Raw genomic sequence first — 26,860 nt, 5'->3', positions numbered from 1 at the left:
CGTATCTGGGCAGCCAGTGCCACAAGCACCAAGAGGAGGGGGGGGGGGGGTGGAGGTGGATGCAATAGGGGGGGACGAGCACTGAGATCTTGTTAACACTATGTTATGCATGTGTACTGTGATCCTCTGTAAATCTCAAATGCTGTGCTGTAACCAGTTTAATGCACCATTACTAACTTATATACGTTGTACTTCACTCACCTGAAAATCACTAACAAACACTGTACTGGCAATATTTTTTGGTTTGTTTTGCAACCTGTTAACACTTGGTTGACTCCTTTCTGGTGTATTCACACCTTTCTTCTGTACAGCGCACTGAATCCATAATGTTAAAGTTTGGGCTCTATAAAACCCAAATAAATTATATTATATAAAATATCAGTGGGAGTTCTCACTTGCTGACCTCACCTATCAGCCCAGTGACTGACTAGGTCCTGTATCACCACTGTACATGCCCCAAATATTTAAAAGTGCTGGGATTCATTCCATAGAGCTAAGCCAAACACCAGGAAGAGAACAGGGTATGGACGATTGACCAGGAAGTTCAAGGAAGAACTAATCTGATAGATGATAACACAACGTTGCGAAACGCAAATGCAAGTTCATCAGTGATGCAGTTTTGGCTGGGGATCTTCGTAAGGGAGTTCAACGGATGAATGCACTTCTAAAATTATTGAATGAAAATCCCAGAAAATAATTTACACAAAAAGAAAACACAAGACGTCACCAATTAATTCGCATTTTCATGATTTTTCTTTGCAACAAAGTACTTAAGCGTTGAGCAGTGGCTCGACTTTAGTGGGATTTTAATACAGAAGAACAATTGTTAAATGTAAAGAGCTTCTGCATCTGAGTTTACTGTATATATATATACATATATATATATATATATATATATATAATTTTATTTTTTCTCAGCTCCAAGTCGATATACTGTCTGTATGCTGTTCATTAACTTACTTAAAGCTTTTTGTTCTGATCCTTTTACCTTCCCCTTCTGGAAAATATTGGATTATTTTTCATTTTTCCTCATTTAATGTTTCATTATTTTAATCAATAGAACAGACGCGTAAGTGTCCACGCTGTTGAAATAGCCATAAATAAATAATTTGTCGATATACTGTTTATTCCTCCATTGCAAGGAAATGCGAGAGTGGTTGTAAGCGTGTTTCAGGATTACCCCAGGCTGCCTTCCTCATTCAGCCCAAGCACATAACCACCTCTGTATTTAATGGGATATTTGCTGGTTGGACTGTTAACACGACGAGGTGGTGGGTTTATAATGAGGTGCTCCTTATGGCCACCATCCTCTGCGGCGCTTCTGCGCATTCAACGATTTCCATGGGAGAATGGGCTAGTATATTCATTAGAAAAGGCGGACGCTGTCTTGGCATCGACTCATTGATCGCCCCATGAGTCGGCATGTGTCTGTTTGGGTTCAGCAGGCACTTTTTAATGAGCAGTGTGTCTGTTAGTGTATTTGTACGGTCGTAGGTGTTGACGCGTTGGCTGCCAATCCGGGGCACTGAATATTTTCCCGGACAGTCCACTAATTGGATCACAGTGGATCCTTTATGCAGTATTTGCATTGAGCCGCTGGGGAATCACTAAAGGATGCTCAACCTTGTTCTGCAGCGGTATGTCGATGACCACAGTGTGCATCTGCAAGTCCTGAACGTTGACAAGATGAAGGCGACCACTAGTTGGCTCAAGGGAATTCACAATAACATGGAAATTTAGCATATTCTTGGGAACTGTGGAAAATCCGATTTCCTAGAGAATGGTTTACAGGTCGTCCTGATGTATATGCATTAAAATGATTCAGATTTTTTATAAGAATTTTTAACTGAGACGGTTTTGGTAAGGCAAAAATATTTGGAAGTTATTCTAGTTAACATTGATAAGGTGTATGGCTGTAGCAAACAATTTGTTTGTAAATATTTTAAGTATATTCCACCAAACATATTCAGTTAGAGAACAAAACAATGGCTACATTTTGGAGAAGAAGAAGTATTTCTTGTCATCACCCGGCATGGTTGTCAAGGACTCAAGGCACAGTCAAGAGGTCTGGCAATGAAAAAAGGTGATGTGTTCCCACTAAAGGTGAAAATATTCACTGTGTGTTGGTACTCAAGTACCTTTTCCTGAAAAAGTGAGCACTATGTACTTCCAGGAACTTATCAAACTGTCTTTTCTTTGGTGCAAAGAGTGTAAAACTACTTATTTATGTTTATTAGGACCAAAAAACATGGTGCTGGCCAAGCTTGGATATTGCTCATCCTACAACACGCCTGCTGTACCGGTAAATGAATGTTTTTTTGCGAGATCCCCACTAGGCGTGTGGGCTTTTCGCCTTGGTCTAGATGAGCCCCTTCGTTCTACTAAACCAAATGGTTGCTGTGCACAAAAAGCTGAGAGAGAAAGAGACTTTGAATTGAATGTTGGCAGAAGAGGAGCGGGCATCCGACGCTGTCAGAGATGGTCATTGGGAAATGTGACTTCTAGTGAAGGAGATATAGAAAGACCTGCCAAGTAGAGATGACGTCAAAAGGGAGTGGGACTGTAATAGAATGTAACATCTACTGTAGAGTTCCAACCAAAAACCTCACTCACCCTAGATAGGATGAGCCTATGTCTAGGAGGGTAATACCTTTCGCTTGATATTTGAACTATTTCTACGACCTCGAGGAGATACGCTGTATGAGCGAACCCCCTTCATTAGACCCAAGGAACTAATGGCTGCTGGATATCCATTCTCAATTTGAATTGAAGTTTAAAGAACCGGTAGGGCAGAGGAGCTATTGAGGCATGGGTGCAAAATTTGATCACATTACTCTGGCGTTAAGAGTATGAGAGGGCACAGGAAGTGGGGAAACAGTGGAGAAGCTATAGGCATAGGGGGTAAAAAAACGTTGGTTTTGGGGAGCAATAGGTGAGCTGAAAGAGAAGGTGAGGGTTGAGCAACACAGAGCAGGAGGTAATGATTGAGTCATGAAGCAGCACGTGAAGGAGACAGAAAGAAAACACATGCACTTGAATGTCAAATAAAAAATAGGTCTCAGAATTTAAGCAGTGGAAGGCACAAGTCATCCAATGAAAGCATGGTGAAGAAGCAATGCTGCATGATATGGACAAGCACTAGAACAGGAATGATAGTAATTACATAAAAAGTAATCAAATGAGATGGACAAGATAGCCAACCAATGGTTGGCTGGGTTGACCCAAAACCTACGGTAAGTTTTTACATAGCCACAATAATTCGCAAAAAACAGACAGCTAAAAGCTGCTGTCGGTGAGACCTTCAAATGCTGTAGCATCTCTTTTCTGTCAGCAAACTCACCACACATAAAATGAGATCTCCTTTTATAATCTTACAACTCTGAGTATAGAGCACTGCTCAGTCTGTTGATGATTGGATGGACAGCCAGATTCTGCATCTCAGTAATATCCTGGTGACCAGACCACGAATTATGTAGCGTGCTGTGGTACCTTTAGTTGCAGTATGATTTTGCTATTTTGTCATTTTAACACCACTGTTTGCCACTTGCACCAAAGTATCACCTCATCAGCACCAGTTTGACATGTGAACATAACGAATCAGCGACTAACAGGTGGCGACTGGTTAACCTTTACAAATCTTTTACCACTACTCATCATCACTCGTTGTGCCCTTGTATAGTAACTTTTGATCAGTTTAGGCTGGAAACATATTTTAATTCACATCTGCAAACTATGCAGCAGAAGGTGGATTGTGTTCCAAGTGTGTTAAATCCATAACTAAACCGAAATTGCCAGGGTGGTGGAATGGCATATTTCCCTGAGGCAGCTGTTCAGAGCAGGGTATAGTATGATGGATAAGTCTTCGAGACACCGCAGAAGTGTTGGAAGGGTTACGGGTGAGAGTCTGATGCTAGTGTTGTCAACAGCAACACATTGTTTAACTAACAAGATTTGTCATGTCGCTGGGACCTACTCTAAGGACTTCCTTCTCACTAAAAGGGCGTTAAACACCCGAAAGGTCCATCCAGAGAGCACACTTGGCATAACCGTATTACATCAGACACAATAAATAGTTATAGTGTAAGAGCAATGGCAAGGTTGGAGGTGAAGCTGGGTCTCCAGTATTACACCAGACAGTAACATAGGCTAAAAGGATGATGGCCAGGTCAAGTACCTGCAGTGCTTAATTTGAGCCAGTGGTTTCCAGTGCTCCGCACCCACACTTAATTGTCAACACTGGTGCTTGACAGTCTGCCACAAGGTGGCTCTGTCCGGCTAATTTATAGATGACTACAATAACAGTTATTCAATCTAGATTAAAATGAGTATTACGTCCCGCCCACACCATTCTTAAACGTTTGGTGGCCTGAAATAGTCCGAATTGTCACGCTTGTGGGAGTGAGATGATTAGTAGTTGTGTTGTTATCATTGGCAGCGCTGGCGGGGGCAATGTGTGGTGCAAGCTGCTGTGTCCTCCTGACGAGTGCCCTGGCACATACTTTTTTTTACAAATTAAGCACTGTGTAACTGGAGTCAATATCTCTGTCTCCTGAGTGCGAATGGCATCAGAGGACCACAGAAGAATATGAGACAGGTTTTTATAGGGTTCTTGTTAGAACAAACTAAGTGCATCTGCGCACAATATTTTCCCTTCCTCCACAAATTAAATTGTACCGCATTTTTCGAGGGATAAAACAGCTAAATACAAAACAGAGTACATGTAACATTTTAAAGAAAGGTGAGGAAACTGCAACCCCTTTTTTGAAATTTGGGACATATTATCAACGTAAACTCTATGTAGCACTTCATATCCCAATGTCACAGTTTCTGAATACTATAAATTACAAGTGCTACTTTTATTCAATTTAGGGCCCAAGTATGAACCCTGGAAACATTGCTGTAATTGACGCCCCCTAATTTCAGGAACTAATAAGCAAACACTTTGTCATTTACATTCCCTCGTTCCAGCTGAGGAAAAAATGATGGGCGATACAGTGAGATGTGAACTATTACTGTCACATTTACAGGTAATATCCATAACTGTGTAATGCACCACAAACGTGGGGTAACCAGGCATCTTAACATGTGAAATAACAACCTAGGCAATTTACTTTTTGCTTGTCAAATCTAAAAATAGAGAGGCAGAAAAAACTAATGAGATATAAAGAAATGTTGCTTTTTATTAATTCAATCAAAAGGTTATAGACAATAACACATCATTTAAAAAGATGTATAACTCAGAGGCGAAGAGCTAATACATCAACAGAGAAAATTATAAATGAATACCAGCACATTTCTTTGTTAAAAAGGAAGACTTTTAACTCCAATTCGTCGATTGAATGCGGGCTTTGTTTGCTTCACGAAAATTTGAATCACACTTTTCGCATATCGTGAAGGACTTCTTGAGCCAATATCAACGTTTCTGAAATATATTAAAATAAGAAGAAACCCTTCTCTTGATCATATGGGAAGTGACAATCAAGGTATTTTGCGATTGATCACATTTTGTGACCCAGTAACACGTGGCTACTCCTGAAGAAGGTGCTGGTCGCCGAAACGCGCGTCTAATAATACTGTGCCACTGTGTTTTTTATTGAAAAATGTTATTTCTTTTTTAACAAAGAAATTTGTTGGTATTCATTTATAAATTTCTCTGTTGATGTATTAGCTCTTCGCCTCTGAGTTATACATCTTTTTAAATGTGTTATTGTGTATAACCTTTTGATTGAATTAATAAAAAGCAACATTTCTTTATATGTCATTAGTTTTTTCTGCCTCTCTATTTTTAGATTTGACAAGCAAAAAGTAAATTGCCTACGTTGTTATTTCACATGTTGTTATGTCCCTGACCTAGGAATTGTTGTAATCGGTCAATCAGGGGGTCCTTGTTGTTCTCACTAAAGTAACCAGGCATCTTTCCAGTATTACCAACCAGTGCTAAAGGACCACTCTAAAGACTCAGGGCCTAATTACGAGTTCAGGAGTCCAATGGACCGCCAAACCTGTGGTGATGGTCCCTGGATTGCCAAACTGAAGGTCCACCCGTCATATTGCGAATAAGGCTGTGGGACCACGGCAGCCACTGGGGATCATGGATCCTGCAGCCGTCAGAGGCCCGCTGTGGCATCAACAAGAATATTAGGATTTTCCTCACTGCCAGAGTTTTCATTGCTGTGAGGCGAACCATGAAAACTATGGCGGTGAAGAAACAAAGGGGGCCCTACAGGGCCCCCTGTTGCCTCAGGGCCAAGGGGTGCCTACAGAAGGGCACATGTTGGGCCCCTCTGCGTGCAGTTACCCCCTTTCCTGCACAGCATAGACTTTACAGTCCATGCCGTGCAGGAACAGGCTTTGGCATTCCCATTGCGTTACCTTTTTAATATGCACCGCCATGGGAATGCCAAAGAACCTCCCAGCAGAGCACAATATTACTTGTAATCTGGTGGGCAGCCGACGGTCGAGCTTGGCGGTCCTGGAGCGGGGCATAGGCGGGGCGGCCCACTCCAGGACCGCCAATCTCGTAATCAAACCCTTAGTTTAGCAATCACAGAAAGATGAATGGCTGAGATAATTTTAACATGATTTCAACTCGTGAACTACAAACTGCAACATATAGAAAGCCAGCGTATAACACGCTGAACCACTTGCCACCTTGTTTCCACTCATGGTATTAGCAGCGTTACTTTGTCTCTGCCTGGAACACTTAAGATACTAAGAAATGGCAGAGCCACGTTGCACCTTGAACGAGTCATGTCAAGCATTGCTTCCATGAACTGACAGCTTGAGTTAGTTTATGGAAATGATCTTTGCTGTGAAAATACAATTAGTCCTTAGTACAAGTTAGATTCAATTATTCTAAAACTGCCCACTCAGGTGCTTAGGAAGGAAGGAACAGGCCTGGATGAATGGAAGCGGGGAGCCAGCGGAGGCAGGGCGGCCTACCTGCCCTGATATGTGGTGGGCCTTGCAAGACGCCTGGGATTTAGGATTTAGTGACCGCAGCAAAGTGAAGCTATGGCTTTTAGTTACATTTCAAGGGAGGCCTGTTCCTGTTTTTTTATTATTATCATTAATGAGACGCGGGCTGCCGCTTCTGTGATGCTTCACTGTATTAGGTGAATTAAAAATACCTTTAATGAGATTTCATCAAGTAGACAATGAGGTAAAGAATTTTATCATGGGCAATTTGTATCCCTTGTCTGATAAAATATAATCACAATAATATTAATAATAATAATAATAATAATATTTCTAACTTGTTTTCAGACAGCAGCTCTGCCATGTCTAAGCGCTGTCGTCCCTTCAGAATTTAATTTCCCCTAATAAATGAAAGAAATAAAGTTAAAATGGTGATCTTTTAAGCAAAGCTTATGTGTAAAGAACCTTGACGTGCAGAAGATGTTTTTTTCTATCAAATATTGATTTTTGCAACAGCAAAAAAACAGTTTTAATGGAATTATCAGTGGTCCCTATAAATGTAGGCCAGGAATTAAAATTCCACATTCAAAGTTACCCCAACCCCTGATAAGCAAACGCCAGCGCAGGCCATCCATTCATAATTGCTCATTGGTAAAACATATGGAATGTCCTGTTGCTTAAAATATTTTTATTAGACGAGAAAACCAAAAGAAGCAGCTGGTTCAAAAATACGGGTGTCTTTCACTTCCTGAGCTAACAAGGTCGAGTAGTCTCAGGCAATCTTTATAATTCTGCTAAGGCCTGCATTTCGTTTTTTAATCTATTTATTCAAATTGTTGAGCCCGTGGAAAAACCTTGACTTAACCATGACAACTCCAGAACGTCGCCTTCTCCCCCGGGGACTGCATTAATCTCAGGCCAGGAGGGTACTTGTAATTGTGTTTACAACCATTTTTGCTGCCCCACAATCCCCACCCCTTTCTTTTCCAGTACTGTGCTTCTCATTGTTTCTAGTTCCCTAACATGGTCTCCCGCGTGACACGTGATGTACTGAGCAGGTATAAGAAATGCATCTGAAAGTACAGATCATGCCAAACTTCACTATGCACTGGCTTCTTCTGTTGCAAGCCTCAACTTGTTCATCTCTCCTTAGGGAGTTTTGTTTTCGTGAATATTAAACGCCTGAATTTTTTTACACCTCAGTGTGGCTTTAAGACAGCAGGAGGGATGGTGCTTCCAACATGGCTGTCAGTGGGACTGTTTGCTGAGCCATAATGTATCTTCATGTAAGAAAAAAAATAACTCTGCTTTGATTTAATGGACATCACCACCTGTGACATCACAGGAAGTGACATCAGATCTTAAGACCTCACATATGTTTAGCAGGTCTTTCATGAGTACATTTAAGAGTATTACAATATTTAAAAAATGTGAATTTGCATTGGAGTTGTGCCAAAGTATTGATGCAAACCTGATGCAAAATTTGGGCATCAAATTATATATTTCTTTTCTTTTTTTAAACCTGCCACAAAGAAATTGGCAACACGGAAAACATGGTACTAAATCTGTTCTGCTTAATTGGTTGCAATGTCTGTATTTTAACATATCTTATGGGGTTAAGGCACCTCCTGTAGAGATCTTTGTGCCAGCAAAATCTCAAGGGATTATAATAGTAAAATAATTACGGAGGATACCGTATTTACTGGAAAGATTTGTGTTTTGCCTACACCTAGTTTTGAATGAAAGTAGCATAGAGGATTATTATGTCTCCTGCAAATCACCGTATGATCAGATGACAGATTTGTATTTTATGTATATGGGTTACTGCTTTAAAGACAGAGATTCTTTTGTTACTTACAGTTCATACATTTGAATCCTTCTAATATAGCACAGTGAGCTATGAAGGACATGTGGCTCCTACACCTTGTAACATTCACTATCTTGCGTAACACATCCTTTATATTGATAACTATATTATATGATTTAATGTCAATGTATAATCTGTATGTGTGCTGTAAAGTGCTCTGACACCCTGCATTGGGACGAGTAGTGCTGAAACAAAATAGTGGTTTTTAAAATGTTATTTGTGTAAATGCTGGAGTGACCAACACATCTGATATTCTTACAGTAGATGCATATCTCTTATATACAGGGACCGAACAAAGTCAAAAGCACTTTTCTCTTAAGTGTCTGTGAAATGATAAGCTGTGAGGCTTTGTTTCCCCTCCATTGCATTTACAACTAGGTGTGAGGTTCCCGATAGCTACCAGCCAGGATACTCTAACAAAAAGAGGCCTAATGGCCCTTTAACTCTGGCTTTTGTTATGGACCCAGCTGGAATCTGATAAGCCCACACACCACCTGCACTTAGCTGCTTGGAACAAAGCAGAGAATGTGTAGGTGTTGCTGAAAATTACACTGGAATGAGTTCAGCATATTTCTGTGAATTACGGGAGAAGTAGGAAAGGAAAGTAGCACATCACTGAAAGTGGTCCAGCTTTGCGGTTGGGTAGACGGCATCTACCCCCTGACAATAGTGGGTAGGTGGTGTCTACCTGCCTCTACCTACGAGTTGAGCCCTGGGGTTAGTATCTTTTCCATTTCTGAACTCCACCTATTGGAAGAGGGGTTGCTTTGAAAAATTGGTATGGAGGTGTAGTCACAAACACTACATGACATATAGGTCAGGGCCGGACTAGCCATAGCGGGCACTGGGCAATCCCCCAGTGCGCTGCATGGGTGGGGCCGGTTTTGGGCCCCTGGGGGCTGTTTTTGTTACAGGGCTGTTATTGCAGCATAGCTGCAAAATCAGCCCTCTAACAAAATCAGCTGAAAACCTGCCCCGGAAAAGAGCTCGGCAGCACCTCCAATACCCCCGAGTGGGGAGGGGGGCAGGCCGAGCACTTTGCTAGGGCTGGGTGTGGTTCCCAATCGGGCTCTGATCTAGGCTTTACCATAGTCGCCAACAACTTGTCCTACATCAACTTTTCCCATTGGGGATAGAACTTTGCAATTCATTTCCCCACTGCACTGGCCATTAGTCAGGACTTCAAATTCTGCTGCTGTAAACTTGCTGGTTGTGATTGGGATTTTCAACACATGGTAGCCCCTTGGCCATCGTCACACCCAGGAAAGGGCCATTTTTTGTCCTGTAACACTTGAGATGGTCTCCTTTGCAAAAAAGATTTCCACCCTTTTGGAGCTCTGAAAGGTTGCAGCATCTTCTTTTCTTCACCAGACTTCACCATTCCATTAAGTTCTGTCCCAAACAACTTTGAATCCGGGAATGGTGAACAACGAATTAACAATATCCGTGTTTTGGTTAATTTTCCTCAACTTCAGCCATAGAAATCTTGTTCCCGAAGTGGCTGGTATTTAACGGTTGTGGTGGTGGTCGTGGTGGTGGTGGGTTGGGGGGGCGGGAGGGATGAAATATAAATGTAAACACTTACCGGTTGCCGCCGCCTTTTTTCGCCTCCTCTCTTTCCTCTTCGCCCGCTTTCAGGGCAGGAAGCAGAAAGTACCCAGCTCCCAGGCTCCCCAAAGACAATTACAACACTGCAATGCAGTGTTGTGACTGGTTTGAGCACTGTGGTTCGGTGCTCAGCCAGGGAATGGAAGGCTCGAAATGTTCTGCACCCAGGCTGTAATGCAGCCTGGTGTAGAACTCACAAGAACAATTTATAGTTCCCTCTAATAATGCAGCACTAATCCACCTTTTGGTTCCAGGGTAGAAAGCTACTCACCTAAAAGTGATTCAATGCCTCAACAGGGGTAGTAAGCACTAAATAAATAAAATTACAATATAATCTATAGTCTTACTGGGGGACCATGCTGGGCCAGACTGGTCATACTTCCACCCTGGCATTTTCTCACTAGGCAACAAGTTAGTTGGGACTGGTTTGAGAGGGGGCAGGGCTGCCATCATCTACCCATAAGCAAATTACCTCATTTTAATAGTGCCATCCTTCATTGTGGGGCTGATTTTAGCATTCATGCCTGTGTTTGGTTACCAGTCCAGCCCCAGGAGGATGTTGGAGAGAAAAGTGTGGCGGATCTGCCAGGGTCCTGGCAATTCCTAAATTATTGTGCCAAACTTTGAATTATGCCAAAGATGAGACTAGGGCTGTATCACAGGCCCCTGTAGCCGCTGCAGGACATGTGCAATCTTCAACACTACAATGGGCCCTCAGTTCTTCAGAGGGCCACCATTCAGGCTAAGGCCAATGAATATCTGTGAAATTTACAAGACTCAGTAACTCCTCATCACATTTTGCAAGGGGGGGAATCGTGTTTTGTTACACCACTTCTTCATTGCTTTAATTTCACTCAGTGGAACATAATTTTAATATAACTGGACCATGAAGGCCTCCATCTTTTTGTTAATTCAAGTCAACTTAAGACTCATTTATGCTCACATGCATAACGTATAGTGTATAATCGGCAGAAGGTTGTTGTGCAACAGCAAAGTGCAATAGTTCTTCTACTGTGTTAGTTGGAAATGAAAGCACACGAGCTATGTGGTGTACTTAGAAACTTGTGGAATGTAATAATAATTGAACAAGTCAGGGGTGGCCTGGAAAATACAGCCTCAGCTAAATTTTAAAACAAGCCACACTTCAGCAGACCTTGACTAAAATGTGTTCACTGTGTCATGCAGCCCACTCTAAAGCAGATCCTAGCTTGCAGCCCATGGGAAAATGCCTGGGTGTCAGAATGGCAAGTCCAGTTCTGTGTCACGTATTCATGCAAAGCAAGAGCCAAAATAGTTGTTTTTTATAAAGTGAAGTTCCCAACTTGTTAGACTTAAAAGCAGGATAATAATCGCCGCATACCTCCATATACCTACCGGCATTTTAATACCATTTGTTGTTACAACCTATAAATAGGCCTATCCTGAATGAGTGTTTCACTATAGTACTGAGTTCATTGTTTGTTTTACCAGCGCAGAAGCATAAGGAAATCTCTCTCAGAAAAAGTACTATATGGGCACATAGTCATATGGCTGGCTGTCTCTGTTCATCTCTACCCGATGGATTCTTGTCTTCAGCCTTAATAACCCTCTTTATTCCACAACTTTACATAAAGGCTTCACTGGTTGACACAGCTTCTTACCCCTAACTCTGTCTCCCACAGACACTTGTAGAGTGCTGGCTCTTGTGGTCCCTCAAGGGCACAAGGCTCCGTATCTCAACTTTCTTATGCAAACAAAACAGGTAAGAAAACCTGCCCACTTACCTCCTATCCCTCTTGGACACACGTTATCATGCGCCTTTTCACACAAACCTATGCAGGAGGCTGGGTTCCTGCGTCCCTCAAGACACAGCTTCTCATTCCTCTTTCTTTGTCAGAAGAGTAAGGAAATCACCACACTGGAGACAGGTTGTCTGCATCTATGCAACCAAGACTTGGAATAGCATACCCAGTGACATAACCACTCTGACCATTCTGCAATTCAAGAAGAAGTTGAAGGACCTTTACTTGGGTAATTTCCCCTCTACACATTAACACTTAGTAGTTGCCCACCATTGCATCGTCCTTTGGGCTATCGATTGTGTTCTGGAATCCATTGCTTCCTAGCTAGCTTCTCTCAGTACAATGACTAGTATATACATACATAGCCACAAGGATACAGATTCATAGAGATGGCTGAGTGAGGCATTGTGACCTGTGCAGTGAATGAGCAAGAATGAGGAGGAAATTGGGCAAGGTGAAAAGAGAATGAAGTACATTGATAATGAATGAGACATGGTGAGGACTGAGCAGTGCATGAGGCAGAATGAGCAGTGAATGAGGCACATTTGCCAGTAAGTACGGAAGGCTAGACTTTGAATGGGACTTGTAGAACAGTGGATGGGTCAGAGTGACTAGTAAATAGGGTAGAAAGACTTGTGTTGCAGCGTGAAGCAGTGCGTAAAATTCAATTATTGTACACTTACTATCCTTACTCCACTAATTGTACTGGGCACTTTACGATTTGACAGTCTAAAGCGCTTCCATTTACCACAGAGGCAATGATCCTCTGATTAATTTTCCCCAGGGATAGGAGCGGTGAAAATTAGGATGACCAACTCCACGTTAGCTGTGCAATGAGGGCCATTAACTGACAGCCAAATTACAGGTTTGAAATCAGATTTAGATAGACCACTCTCAGGACCATGCTGCAGAAATAAAGAATAGCGACAGGAAGACCCACACTCCTAAAGAAGTTACGTCGAGTGAGAATTATGTACACCAAGAGCTCAGCAATTTCATACAAAACAGAAGCAAACCCTGATGTTCTGATGGGGCTTACTGATTCCCTCTACAACTCATTTAAAAACTAATCACAGTTAAAATGGAAAAATCAACAGGACTCAATAATAAACTCAGACAAATTTAGATTCATTTGGTTATTGTATTAAGGAGTCAAAATTCATCAGAATGAAAGATTCTTAAGGACTTCAGTCAAGAATATCACAGCTTCCATTAAAGCACCTAGCAGTTAGGCAAATCATTACAGGATGGCTATTAAATTCAGAGTACAAAGTCCCACTACCCTGAGGCAGAAGGATGGTTCGAATTTCTAACAGCTCAAGCCCTATGGAACAAAGGAAAAAGTTCAGATATAAAGTTCATTAGGGTTGAGTCCTTTAACATAAAGTTTAAAGGTAAAATAGAAATTTGGAAAATTTAGAAATGATTCAGCAAATGTCTCAGTTCATCAGCTACTGATTGTAACATCGGCAAACAGTCATAAGTAAATATCGATCAGCATAGCATCTCAATCCCAAGTAGGCAAAATCAGAATGGCGGTCGTTGCCCCTTCTTTGGAGATTCTTCTTTTATAGAACTTTAGCAAAGTCTAGTGGCATAGCATCACACCACCATTGAAAGACTATCAAATGATCGAGTTCGCAATATATCACCTAATATGATTGAAACAGCAAGCTGGTTTTCCATGCTAGTCATGAGAAACAAACTTTTGTAAGTCCTCACAGGCCAAACATTGATAGAGAAGAAATACAAAGTTGCGACTTATAGCCATAGCTGAAATTCTATTCCCATAGGAATATTTCAAGGGGGTTGTAAAAGCATTGACGATTGTAGGAGTGTAGAATTGTTCAGGACAACATATGTTACATTGTACTTGCAAAGAATGATCCATTGTATTAAAACAGTGGAAATGTCTGCATTAGAAAAACATTTTGTGATGGCTTTTAAGTTAGCATTTCTTGTTCAAATGAAATGAGCTCAGACTTTACTTCAACCATAATGAAATTAAAATCAATTTGCATGAAGAATATATATATGTCACACAATATTATTACATAAAAATAACTAATGTTAGAAATACCTTCCTACCATGAATGTGTAGGATATTCATATAAATGAACGTTTTACAACTTTCATTCTACTAAAGTTGGTTTTCATATCTCATAAACTACATAGTCTCTAGTATCAATTTGCCAAATCTCAAGCCTGTTCTTCATTGCTACAGTTTTTTGCACTGACTTTCTAACTGGTACATTCTCAACAAAAAGCATAAAAATCACTAGGCCACTTCACATAGCATCAACATTCTCATCAACATACATCTCTAAGCAACATATGCATTAGAATTTATCTCAACTCATTGATGTGTAAAAATGTTATCTAATGAATTTATTTTTTCTTCATCTCACGTTTTAAAGTACGGATTTACAGTGCTTCTTACTACACTTGTCTCTTGTCTCTATCTCTTGTGTCACTATGTCTATCATGTGCAACGTGTATTTTCATCCTTTCTGTGTCTATAAATGTTTTGTGTATTATGATTTTTTTAAAGTCCTGCTGGATCACTTGTGAAAGAGGCAAAGCCACTAATGCAGACGGAAGGCTGAGCTTTAAATGTGGCAGGGTGTATATTTATAAATATTGTTTACAGGGCTGCCAAGTTTTCAAATTGCTCATGCGTGACATTTCTTTGCTTTCAATAGACATATAAGTGACTTTCCTTTGTCAAATGTGTGGCACTTCGAGTGAAACACAGACTACAACAAAATAGCTATAGAATAAATCTGGTAAAAAATGGAAAGGTTAGCTTTGAGTTCTAATTTAACATGGTTTATGGGGTAAATTCATAATCGCGTAAGTATTAGCATGTACAAATCTATCGATTATCTTTAACATAAATCTAAAATGGTCTATCCACCAAACGCAATGTGAGATTCGAATATTGTCTACAATAGCAGGACCACACAAACATAATAAATATTATGGTGGCCTATCATCTGCCCCTCTTTTGTAAGCATTTGAGGCTAAGGTCTTGTCATACAGACTATATGGTGAACACTAGCTTGAAACGCCTATGTTACTTCTTAAACCAGAATAGACCTAAGCTATTAGGCTAGATTTGCAGCTCACATCATGACGTGACTTAGTGGTGGGATAAGCTATTATTATGATTTGATAACACAATATCACTGCTCTGCCATAGATAGAAAAATGTGAATTTGGGAGCACAGATGTTGAAAAAACTGGTCTGTGCAGTGAGGAAGCGCTAATGTTGAGCAAACTACAACCCAGGTTGTCCCCTGAAGACCTCAAAACGATTTAAAAATGATCATTACTAATGCTTCAGTAACAAGGGACTGTCAGTATTTAGATTCAAAGCTGGTTGTTGCTATGTTTAGACACACCTGGATAGAAGTTGAAAAATTCCCACATCTAATCAAATTATCAGATCATTCAATGAGTCATGAAATTTTAAAAATGTTGTTATTCGCAACTCTTAATTTTCTAACACGACTGCTAGGAACCAAGAAGTGCACCTAAACAGTGGGCTTTGCTGGGTTCCCATAGGCGGGGGTGTGGGAGGGGTAGGGTACTCGAATGAGCATATTGTATTAAGTGCAACTTTTATATTATCCTTTCCTTAGCCCCTTTTTAAACCTGTCTTTGTTAAATATGATGCTGTTGCATGAGAATTTGCCAAACTCTTTTGGTAGCAATGCACTTTTCAGATGTGGCTTGTGTTATGTGTCATTTTTTGATAGTGTGTTATTTGAACGATTTTAATCTGTTTACCTGTTTTATATTGCGATCATCAGAGTGGCACACTAGTTTTATAGGAGTAACTTGATCAGACTATTATCCTAATAAACTATATACCACACTACAGCTTTGATCTGTGTTTGATTTTGTGCCTATGTACAGCCATGAATACATTGTGACTTGCTGTTCTGATCTCTTTCTCTCCAAGTTGCTTCCTTTGTTCCATTTCTCTCCCCCCTACTTCTGTTCTCCTCCTGAGCTGAATTCTGCCTTCCCTGTATGTTTTTCCTCTACGTTTTACCTCAAATACGTCTGAATTCACTGCTACTTATCTGCCTCCCCTTCCTACTCCTCCAGTCAAATAGTTTCTGCCATCGTGCAATGCTATACAAACAGTGCCAAAGTTATTGCAGTAAAAAAAAAAGAAAATGGTTGAATTAACAAGTTCAAGGTTATATAAATATATCCAGTACATAAACTGGTAGGAACAGACGCACCTCAACATATATAGAATATGTTTAGTGGCTAGGTTATTGAGTATCGATAATAAAAGATCTGAGAGCCTGTGAGATGCATGTGTGGGTGTGTGTTTTGCATGTATAAGTATTTACCAAAAAAAAAGGTTATAGTGAAGTTTTGGTTGGCTTTTCTTATAACACCTTATTGCATGTAAAATAAATACCGAAATTCACTTAAAAAATCACAGTTGAAGTACAGCTAAGGTTACAATGTAAAACTGAAAAAACACTGAAATGTGCAATTTATAGATAACCCCTCAATCCCCATAACTTACAGAATAGCCACAAAAACCATAAATTAAATACTAAATGCAATGGTTATGACCTTACCCTTGAAGTGACATATGAAATTTCAAGTGTTGTAAATATTTCTTTGGATTATTTACTATTCGGTTAACCAAGATTTCATCAGTGATGACATCAATAGTGTCATCAGCGATGTCATCATTGATGCAATTTAACCTGTTGCGAGTGATGTAATATGTGAGATCATAAGGATTTTATCACTATACCAATCTATAATGTCGCTTTAACCTTTGTATTTTTTTCAGTGCCTTCTAGGGTTTTTGATCATATTCATACAACTGCCTCACTGAGCTTGAAGACATGCGCAATGGTGAGTGGCCAACAGGGTCTCTAGGCCAAGCACACGACGACTGCGGGCACCCAACCGGAGGCTGTATACTGCAGGCCCTCATCTGAGTAGCTGTGCGCTCTATAAATATGTTAAAATAAAATTAATTACCACCCACAGGTGCCAATCCTCTACCACACTGCCACCCAACAAATATGTTAGTTATTTTTAGAAACTGTTCTTTGTACTACGGTTTTCCCACAGTACCTCAACCAAGCATCACCTCCATGGTCCCACAGGACTGTGAAAGCTTCACCTATTGATGCTTGGATTGTCCTGCAGTATGGCTCCCACAGGAGAACTGCAGTACATCGTGGGAGGGTAGTGCTGGGTCCCGCATAAGTACCTCAGTACCTGTGGTATAAAAAAAGTTTTACTCCCTGGAAGGGTCTGGTGGGTCAGGTGTACCTACTCTGCGTCTTTAAGTTTTTTTTAGTACTTTTTATGGACACAGGACCCCATTTCCTGTAATGGAGGCTGCAACATTTTTCTTCAAGTTGCGGCCAGCAAATCAGGTTGTCCAGATCTGGAGGACCAGTTGCACAGCACGGATCACGATTTCTCAGCCAATCAAAGCCCTTAATTTTTACATTTGTGATACCACAGAATTCCTGCAGGAAGTTTGAGGGACCAACCATCAAGATATCACTAAAAGTTTAACCACCTCTATAAAGGCAAGTTTTTAAAAAAAATGGCTGTACTGATTTATTCCAAATAAGGAAAAGCATGTTTTCTGAGTAAAGTTACAACTTTCTGCCAAATTTGGTGTAATTCCATTCAGCCATTTATTCTGTAAAGCTTCCCAAAATGTCCTATGAGAATTAACACGGGATAGTACCATTTCAGTACACCCCTTTGTCCTAGCTCCCCCGCTTGATAGATCATCCTGAATCTTTCCAAGAAGGAGGTGAGGTGAAGGAGCTTCTTCGTTGGAAAGATTTGTGATGTTTGATCAAACAAATTAACTATAACTACACAGTGGCGAACACCACAGTGTGAGGGGAGGGGCTATGACGCATGACAGGTGAAGCCATGGGTGGGTCACGAAGCCTGTCTCATCCCTCAATAATGATAAACAATAGCATATTTCACTCTGCGCATCTGCATAGATATGGTTTATGTCATTGCTTATTTTCAGGTGATTTTGTTTTTTTAAAAAGCATATTTAGCCAAAACAAGGTTGTTAAATGTGTGCAGTGAATTACAGATACTTTAAAGAAGACTTGTGATTATTAAAAGCAGTGTTTCCATGCTAAATATTTATAATATAACATTTGACTCCTGCCAGTTTACTCTATCATGGTAATCTGGAATTGACCATTGCACTGTAGTAATAAATATGTCAATTTGTGTTTAGTAGTACTGTTGCTCTAAATATGTAATTAGGCCACATTTATTTTCACTGCTATGGCATACATACACACAAAGCACACACTCACTCTGGCCGAGGGCCATGAACAGCTGGAGCTTGGTGCCTGTGCCAAACTCCTACTGCACTTGTTTGAAGCCAGTGGACAACAGGAGATTCATATAGCACATGGCAGGTTGTCATTGGACCTTAAATTCCCCACTTAGGGTTAGCTCTGCAACCCAAATTTCCACTGTCATGCATACTTAACTCACACATCAAATGCAATGCTTATGACTTACCAAAAATGTATAGCACCATGTAACACAGAGATCGTCGAAATCAAATATCAACACATACCAAAATAAAAAATATCATACTGAAGCCAAAACTGTCTAATTGATGGTTATAACGGAAACATCGTATGCCAGATCATCCATGAGATAAATTATGTTATTTGTGATTTAATCAGTCACATTGTTGGTGAGGTCATGAGTATTGCTTTTGGTGTGGAAATTAATTTTTGCATGACTGGTGTACAAGGTGTGTGTACGTACACATAGAGAACAAGGATACATAACCAATTGATCTAATGTGGTCTTATAGTAATTGCACTTTCATTGAACTCTTCCTCAATGCCTCTAGTTACTTTTGCTAAATTATTTTATAACTTCTGGCATCATCACTCTCAATGCTGTTCTCTACCCCCTTACTTATTATTAATTATTGGATCTTCATTATGTCCTTTTGCTCTTTCTGGTTAACTTTTTTTAACATCAAAGCACTATATGCTAATTTGCTGCATATCTTTATTGATAACCAATGATACCAAACCGATACATCGTTATTTTGGTATCTTGTAGCTCCTAATTAGATGTTAATTTATCATCAGATATGCATACAAAATCAAAATCAGCTTTATTCAGTGCATGTAAAAGAGACCATAAAAGCATACTAATACACACATATACTAACAACATTCCTACATAACAACATGATTAGCTTGAAAGAAGTTAACAATTTATAAAACTTCAAGCCAAACAATAGCGAGATTAAGGCCAATTTCTGATACACATAGCGTATTGACCAATTATAAAGTGCTAATGCATTAAGGTGTCAAGGATATATGAGATATAAGCTGCCACAAGTTATGTGACAAAGTGCTCGTACATAATAAGTGCATAACAGTACAAAAAGTGCGCAATGCCATGTCTTATCATGATAAAAGTTTAAGAGGTATATGCTAAAAACAATCATCCTGGTTTTCATAGAACAATGCATCCAGGTGCACGTAGTCCTTTTTTTTTTATTGATAATTGTATGAATCGAGTTTCAGTTTTTATAATTTTCACCTTTTCCAGGCTACACACAAAATTAAACGCATATTTATAGTTATAAAGCATTTTTGTTAAAAAAAGGGTTTTAAAACTGATTTTCGGATATCCCTATAAAAACTACAAAAAAAGATAAAATGCAACGTAGATTGTGGGGTTTTGCCATTGAACGGGCAGGCTGGTAATTTATGCCACCACTTTCCCGTTCTCTGGAACGCAACTAAATAGTTTAATATGCCCATCCTTAACCTGGTTAAATAAAATCTATGCTGAATGTCCCTTACCAGGATCAAAGATGGCTGAATAACCCCCATGAGTGGGCGTTCACAATAAGAACCAACGCTCTGTTTTTGTGTGGCAGCCCTTTCTCTTTCTTATTCCATGGCAGTTATGTATCTCAATTTCAAGTCATTTTTACTATATTCCAAAATAAGTGAGGGGTTCTTTTTATCAAAGCAAACACAAAGAGATGATGGACGGAGCGCTGAAACTTTTCAGACATTCACCCCCAGTCACAGATCTGGGCTGAATCCATCATAGTTCTTTAGCTCACTTTGACACCTCAGTTCAGACACAGCCATATGCAAATCAGTCTTGAACCTGTGCCTCATGGGAACAGTCCAGCCCGAACTGCCAAGCCATGTCTTCACTGGACCGGAAACAAGCATCATGGGACCAGTTTCTGGCTAACAACCATCATCAGCCAGGCTAGCTTGAATCCAGTGGCAAAGTGAGCAAGGGACCCACGTCTGGGCATACCCTGCCAACTTAGGGCGAACAAACCAAACACAAGGAGATGATGGACGGAGCACTGAAACTTTTCAGACACAAACCCCTAATTCGTTTTATCAACATTTACTTTGCATCATGTTCAAAGATTAAAAATGTACTCCAACCATGGTATTTTTGAACTGTGGTCAAGAGCTAGGCAATCCATTATTACGTTTTTTGTACATTTTGTTTCTTCTTTTGCCCATAGCCCTTGCCAAAAATTAAGGCCTGCCATACTTATTGTATTGCTTAAGTGTGGTACAGACATTTCTTTAATCAGTCACATTGTTGGTGAGGTCATGAGTATTGCTTTTGGTGTGGAATTTAATTTTTGCATGGCTGATGTACAAGGTTTGTGTACGTACACATAGAGAACAAGGATACATAACCAATTGATCTAATGTGGTCTTATATTAATTGCACTTTCATTGAACTCTTCCTCAATGCCTCTAGTTACTTTTGCTAAATCATTTTATAACATCTGGCATCATCACTCTCAATGCCGTTCTCTACCCCCTTACTTATTATTAATTATTGGATCTTCATTATATCCTTTTGCCCTTTCTGGTTACAACTTTTTAACATCAAAGCACTATATGCTAATTTGCTGCTTATCTTTATTTACTACCAATGATACCAAACCGATACGTCATTATTTTGGTATCTTGTAGCTCCTATTTAGATATCCATTTATCATCAGTTATGCATACATGTCATGCACTATAATTTTCTATATCTCTGTAATTATCATTACTAAAGATGTAGTGAATAATAGTCTGGTTTTCATTATACTACCAATCAATACATGTGTTGACTTTCTGCCAGGTGTTTCATACCTCTTCTATACAGCTCTCTCTATCTCATTAGGGTGGAGTTCACACTTTCCAAGATACCAAATCAGTAAACAAAGTGCCACTGAGAGGCTGTGATGACATCATAAACCATATGACTGAAGACCAATTATATGTTAGGTTTTTTGGGTGTATAAGAGATCTTCTGTGATTACTGTGCTTCCACCCTCAGTTTAAATTATTCAATTCTCAGTTAATCCTCATGCTCCCATAGGTCACAGCTGATAACACCACCCACTTCCGAGTTGTCAATGCCTTCCGAGATAAACCTGGCAGTGATGTATAGATCAGATCATCTTCAAACACACAACACATGGCGCACTCACACACATAACACACATCCACCGCAGACAAAACTGCAGACACTAATAGGAAAAAGGTACAAATAGGAAAAAAGACTGATTTAAAAAAAAAAGGCTTTAGGAGGGCTCTTGGGTGGCCAAGACATCAAAGATATATCCCCCTACTGTACAGATAGAAGAACAAAGTTACTTGTTCAATGACGCGTTCTAAACTAGCAATGAATGTCTGCGATATTCTGGTGGCCTTAGCACATTTCCTCCTAAGAGACAGATGTTGTGCACTTGTTTCTCTCAGCTTTAGCATCTGGCTCTCCAGTACAGCCCCCTGACTGGGGGTGGGCGGAGGGAGATGCAGGTGCTAAAGCAGAGGCAAAGAAATGACTCCAACATTATTCGTCTCTTGAGACATGTGCGACTTGGAAAGAAACAGATAGTAGGTCTTTAAAAGAGAATTATAAAATTACTGCAGTAGTCGTTTAAGTAGCCATATTATTCAGTACAGTATCCAATTATATGATGCTTCAGCGCTCAGAAGTATTCATGAGGTGACACTTAGCGCTAAATAAAACTTCAAAATAAATAAACTAACAATTGGTTATAGGACGATTTAACATTATGGTCTTCAAGCAGTGTAAGCCGGGTCTTGTGGTTATTTGCATAATTATAAAGCCTCCTATCAAACTTACAGAACAAAACAGCAAATTCGGTAGTTCAGCTGCATATTAGTGGAAATGTAGCAATTCTAATGTGTTGAAAAAGGGGCAATCAAGTGTCTGGATTTCACAACGAGAGTGGGCAGGTGTAAATCGAATTGCAGTTCGGACTCTTTGTTCAGAGCCAGGATGTGTTTTATTGCTGCCGCCTACCCTCGCTCCCCTTTGAAAATAAACGTGTAATCAGTATAATTAAAGCCATAACTTTCATTTGCTTCTACATGCAGCGAATGAAAATGCACTGTGAAAATAATAGCTCCACTTTGTACAGAAAGACCCTAATCACACGAGTATTTTGCCTCTGGCAATTATTTCTGAACAACATGTGAGTGAGTGAGTGTGTAGCCTTCATAGCCCAAACTATATAAATATTTTAGACGTTTTATGGAGAGGAATTTCTTCACAGACAATCTTCAAAAACAAAAAAATGTCTATGATGCACAATCTAGCCACTTTATTCGGCCCAGATAATCAGAAGTCCCAAGACAAAAAAAGTGTTATAATGCCCTAAAATACATTTTTCAAAAGTCGTTCAAATTCAACTACACGTCCACTGATTTCTTTCTTTGGCTATATTTGAAACATAATCAGTGGTGGCTGTCACGGCGGGGTGGGGGTTGGGTGTGTAGAAGAAAAAAAAAATCCTCGCCATCGCATTAGTGCCCACACCGTCAACCGCTCCCACCCAACATTATGCACATTTTGCCCTTACAATGATTACACTGGACACATTGTTTAGGGTAAAGAACTGCTGCAGGTTTATTCTCATACAACAAGAGTATGACGTTAGTGGGTTATCTTACGGGCGATCCAGGGTGGGCAGCCTCTCGCTGCCCCGCCCGCCTAATGAGCCAGCCAGCACGGTGGGTCGACGCCCAGACAGTGCAGCACCTTGTAGATCCTTATCTTATACTCCCGCCCCTTTCAGGGCGGAGCGGTATGGCACACCCCCGGTTGGTTCACGCCCCCCAACCGCCCGAAGGATTAACGGGGCGCCGTCGCGGTTTCCCGGAAACTCCTGCGGCTCCAGGTCTTTGGCTCTGGCACCCTTACTGTGCCAGGCAGAGGTACCCTTACTGTACCAGTCTGCCGCAGAGGTACCCTTACTGTACCCGTCTGCCTCCAGATCGCCCTGTAACTCCGCCACAGCTCTGGAGGAGGCTACCGTCGATGACAGAGCCCCCCACCTACAAGCTCCCTACTTACATCTCGCAGCTTTCAGTGCATCCTGTATGTCAAGGAGAAACATACCCATCCCGACTTTGGACAGGTGCACGCCATCCTCTTAATAATAGCCTTCCACTTTTGCCTGTTGTAGTGCCTGCTTGATGGACCCCAAGCCTTTCCATTCTGCGAAATTCTGCGTGGCCACGTTGAGCCCTTTTGCATGAAGGCTCTACCGCAGCTATGGACCTGGCACCCCGCCATTACCTACGTGGAACAATCTCCGACCACACTCGCTCGCATGGCCCCAATCATTGCTGATAATCTCTATAATAATATATCAGTTTGCATGGGGTAATCAGGACATGGGAGGGGGTCCCCTAATGAGAGTTGTTGTCCGCCGGGTCCTCCATCCCGCGGGAGCCCCCATACAACAGTGGCCATGCGGAACCCTGGGTCCAAGCCCTGTGCGTTGCCCACTGTGCCAACCTGGCAACGTATGAATGTCCCCGCAGCCACACCTGACAACCTGATAAGTAAAAGTGATGCCATCTTGTCACCTCTTGTGTAATTGTTTGCACACACTGCGCACCTAAATATTGCACCCTTACTAATACTCAACAAAATGAGCTGCTCATTCTACCCAAGGAGGATTCATTGCTTACAGCGGTGCCGCCCTACCCAGGAAAGTAAAGTCATGCCTCCCCAGTGTATGCCAAATTTATGGGGAGGGGGATCACTCCCCCAAGGATTGCCGCAATTTCTATCGCAAGCTGTTCCAGCGCATGCTGAGGATCCCAACCAAACTATCTCAGTAGTGAGCGGCAGCTTCCCCTAAGCTGTGTTCGCGCGTGCCTCCCATTCTAGCCCAGACCTAGCTGCTGGCATCTTAACGGCACTGCACACCATTTTATACAGCTACCAAATCTACAGGCTCCCCTAGCCAATCATGATCCTGCTGATAGCAGCATTGTGATTGGTCTGAGTGCCATGGTTGGCCGCTCAGACAAGAACTATGGGCCTGTGCTTGTCCACCACTCCTTCCCTGCTCCTCTGTGAGCAGAGCAGCCCTGCCTGCAAAACTGCTCAGAAGGGAAAAATAAAATAATACCATCAATTTATTTTTCCCACTGCTGAAAAGCCGTGTGGCGATGCCTTCGCAGAGAAGTTGCCACTGACCATAATTCTCCAGTTTTCCTTCAGTATTGGCAGACACAACATTTCGTGGTTATTGGCGTTGTTACCAAGACTCGAACCCAGTTCCCCAGGTCCGAGCACCCTAGCCATTAGGCCAACTCCTCTCAACTTACTTGTTTTCTCCTTTTTAAGCTGAATGTGTTGCTTCATACCCAAAGCCAGCTCACTGTCTCTTTTCCTCTGCCCATACCCATTTTCTGTAGGTTTTCGGTCTGTGTGCCATCCCACTCCTTGCCAGTGACTAGGAGAATGAAATATTCTCTTTCTGACAACTCTCCGGACTCTTCTATCTCCCACTGCTGATCAACTTTATGTCTCCGCCTGTTATGGAAGGCAAATGAGCAATAGGGTGGAATGACTGCATTTAAAAAAATCATTTTTATTGTTTTGTTTCCATTTTGTTTGCTCTAAATATCTACTGTATTAACCTCCACAATGTCAGTAGATGGTAGACCAGTCTCAGCCACAGCGATGTGCGTGCTGTTTAAATGGATAACCATTTTATTTTCCAAAGTGTCAGATCTGTCTTACTGATAGGACAAAATTCTATTTGCAGTACCCTTGCACAACTTCAGACAGTCATGAGGAATAGGAGTGAAAGATGTATTTACCACTTTCTTCTAAAACATAGCATGTGATTTAGATTAGGTTTTCTCTTGCAGCTCCAGCTTAAAGATAGATTCCTATGTTATAAAATTGTATTAGGTACAAAAAAGAGAGAGATGGCCCCCACACTATCGACGACAGTGCACAACATAAAGAAACTTCTTTCCCCACAGGAGCTGATCTGCTCACTATCCACTTCCCATCCACACCATACTCATCAAAAATCACTCTTAGCCCAACACACTAATCCGGGTGCAAAAATGTAGTAGTGTATCACATTCAAAAACCTTTACAGTATGTGTGCAACTACAGTAAAACATAATGTTCATAAAGAGTATCTGATCCAGAGGACTAAAACTATTTTAAAATTTCCAAACACCTTAAAAAGAAAGAATTTCTCTTCACTATGCGGCGCATGTATACTGATATGATATAATACTTGCTCTGGATTTCAGAGCATTGAAATCACTATTTTTGTGTTTGTGGGAGAGTTGAGTTGTTAGTCCTGAGGAAGGTGGCGACTATGTGTCTTTTCCACCGAAATGCATCAACTTAATTTGGAACACTGAATTGGTGGGGTCTGTGGATCGGGAATTTGAATTTACTGATATCGCACAAAGGACTCTCCGCGACAGTTCTAATGGATCACTATGTAGATATATACAAATTAGTCTGTACTGTGTTTCTCCCTATCTTTTGTTTTTTTGTTTTTCTTGTAGTTTTTTAATATATTGATGTGTCTGCGCCACATAGGGAAGAGAAATTCTTCCTGTTTAGTATGTTTTAATTTTTTTAAATTGTGTTAATACTCTAGATACTGTGGGTACATACACACTGTAAAATTTTTTGAATGTGATATAATATTAAATGTTTGAACCCGGATTAGTGTGGTGTGCTACTGGACTAAGAGAGATTTTTGATGAGTACGGTGTGATTGGAAAGTGGAAAGTGAGCAGATAGGCTACTGTGGGGAGAGAAGTTTCTTGTTCATAAAATTGTTTTAGACCATAAATTGGTATTTTTGATAATGAGGCGCTATGAACACGCTAAATTAAGTTCTGGTTACCTTTTATCCTTATAACTGTTTTGGAATATGACATACATTCTGCTTGAGCATTGCAAAAGTCATACACGTTTCTTTATGTGAATACACCTCACCGATGCCTTTAATGGTTCTAGCCTGGTAGCAGCTACTCCAAAGGTCTGACCACACAGTTTCTAATGCTTCTCTTAAAAAGATGCACCCTTTTTGTCTTCAAATTAGCAATTTTTGAATAATCTGAGATTACAGGCTGGAATTATGACTTTACAGCTGGTACACTCTCATGATGTAGCTAACTAAGAGATCTTCTCGCCTACTGATTGCCCAACTGATCTTCAACCCCCAGAAAGCCTGCCAAGTCAAAAAAGACACATTTGCAAGGAATTAAACCACTTAACTTCTACTGGGCCAAGGGCACGCCGCGGTATGCAGCAGATACTATCCATG

This window comes from Lissotriton vulgaris, chromosome 7 (assembly GCF_964263255.1).
Source record: "Lissotriton vulgaris chromosome 7, aLisVul1.2, whole genome shotgun sequence".
NCBI classification, from domain to species: Eukaryota; Metazoa; Chordata; class Amphibia; order Caudata; family Salamandridae; genus Lissotriton; species Lissotriton vulgaris.
Note: the sequence above shows the minus strand (reverse complement) of the source record.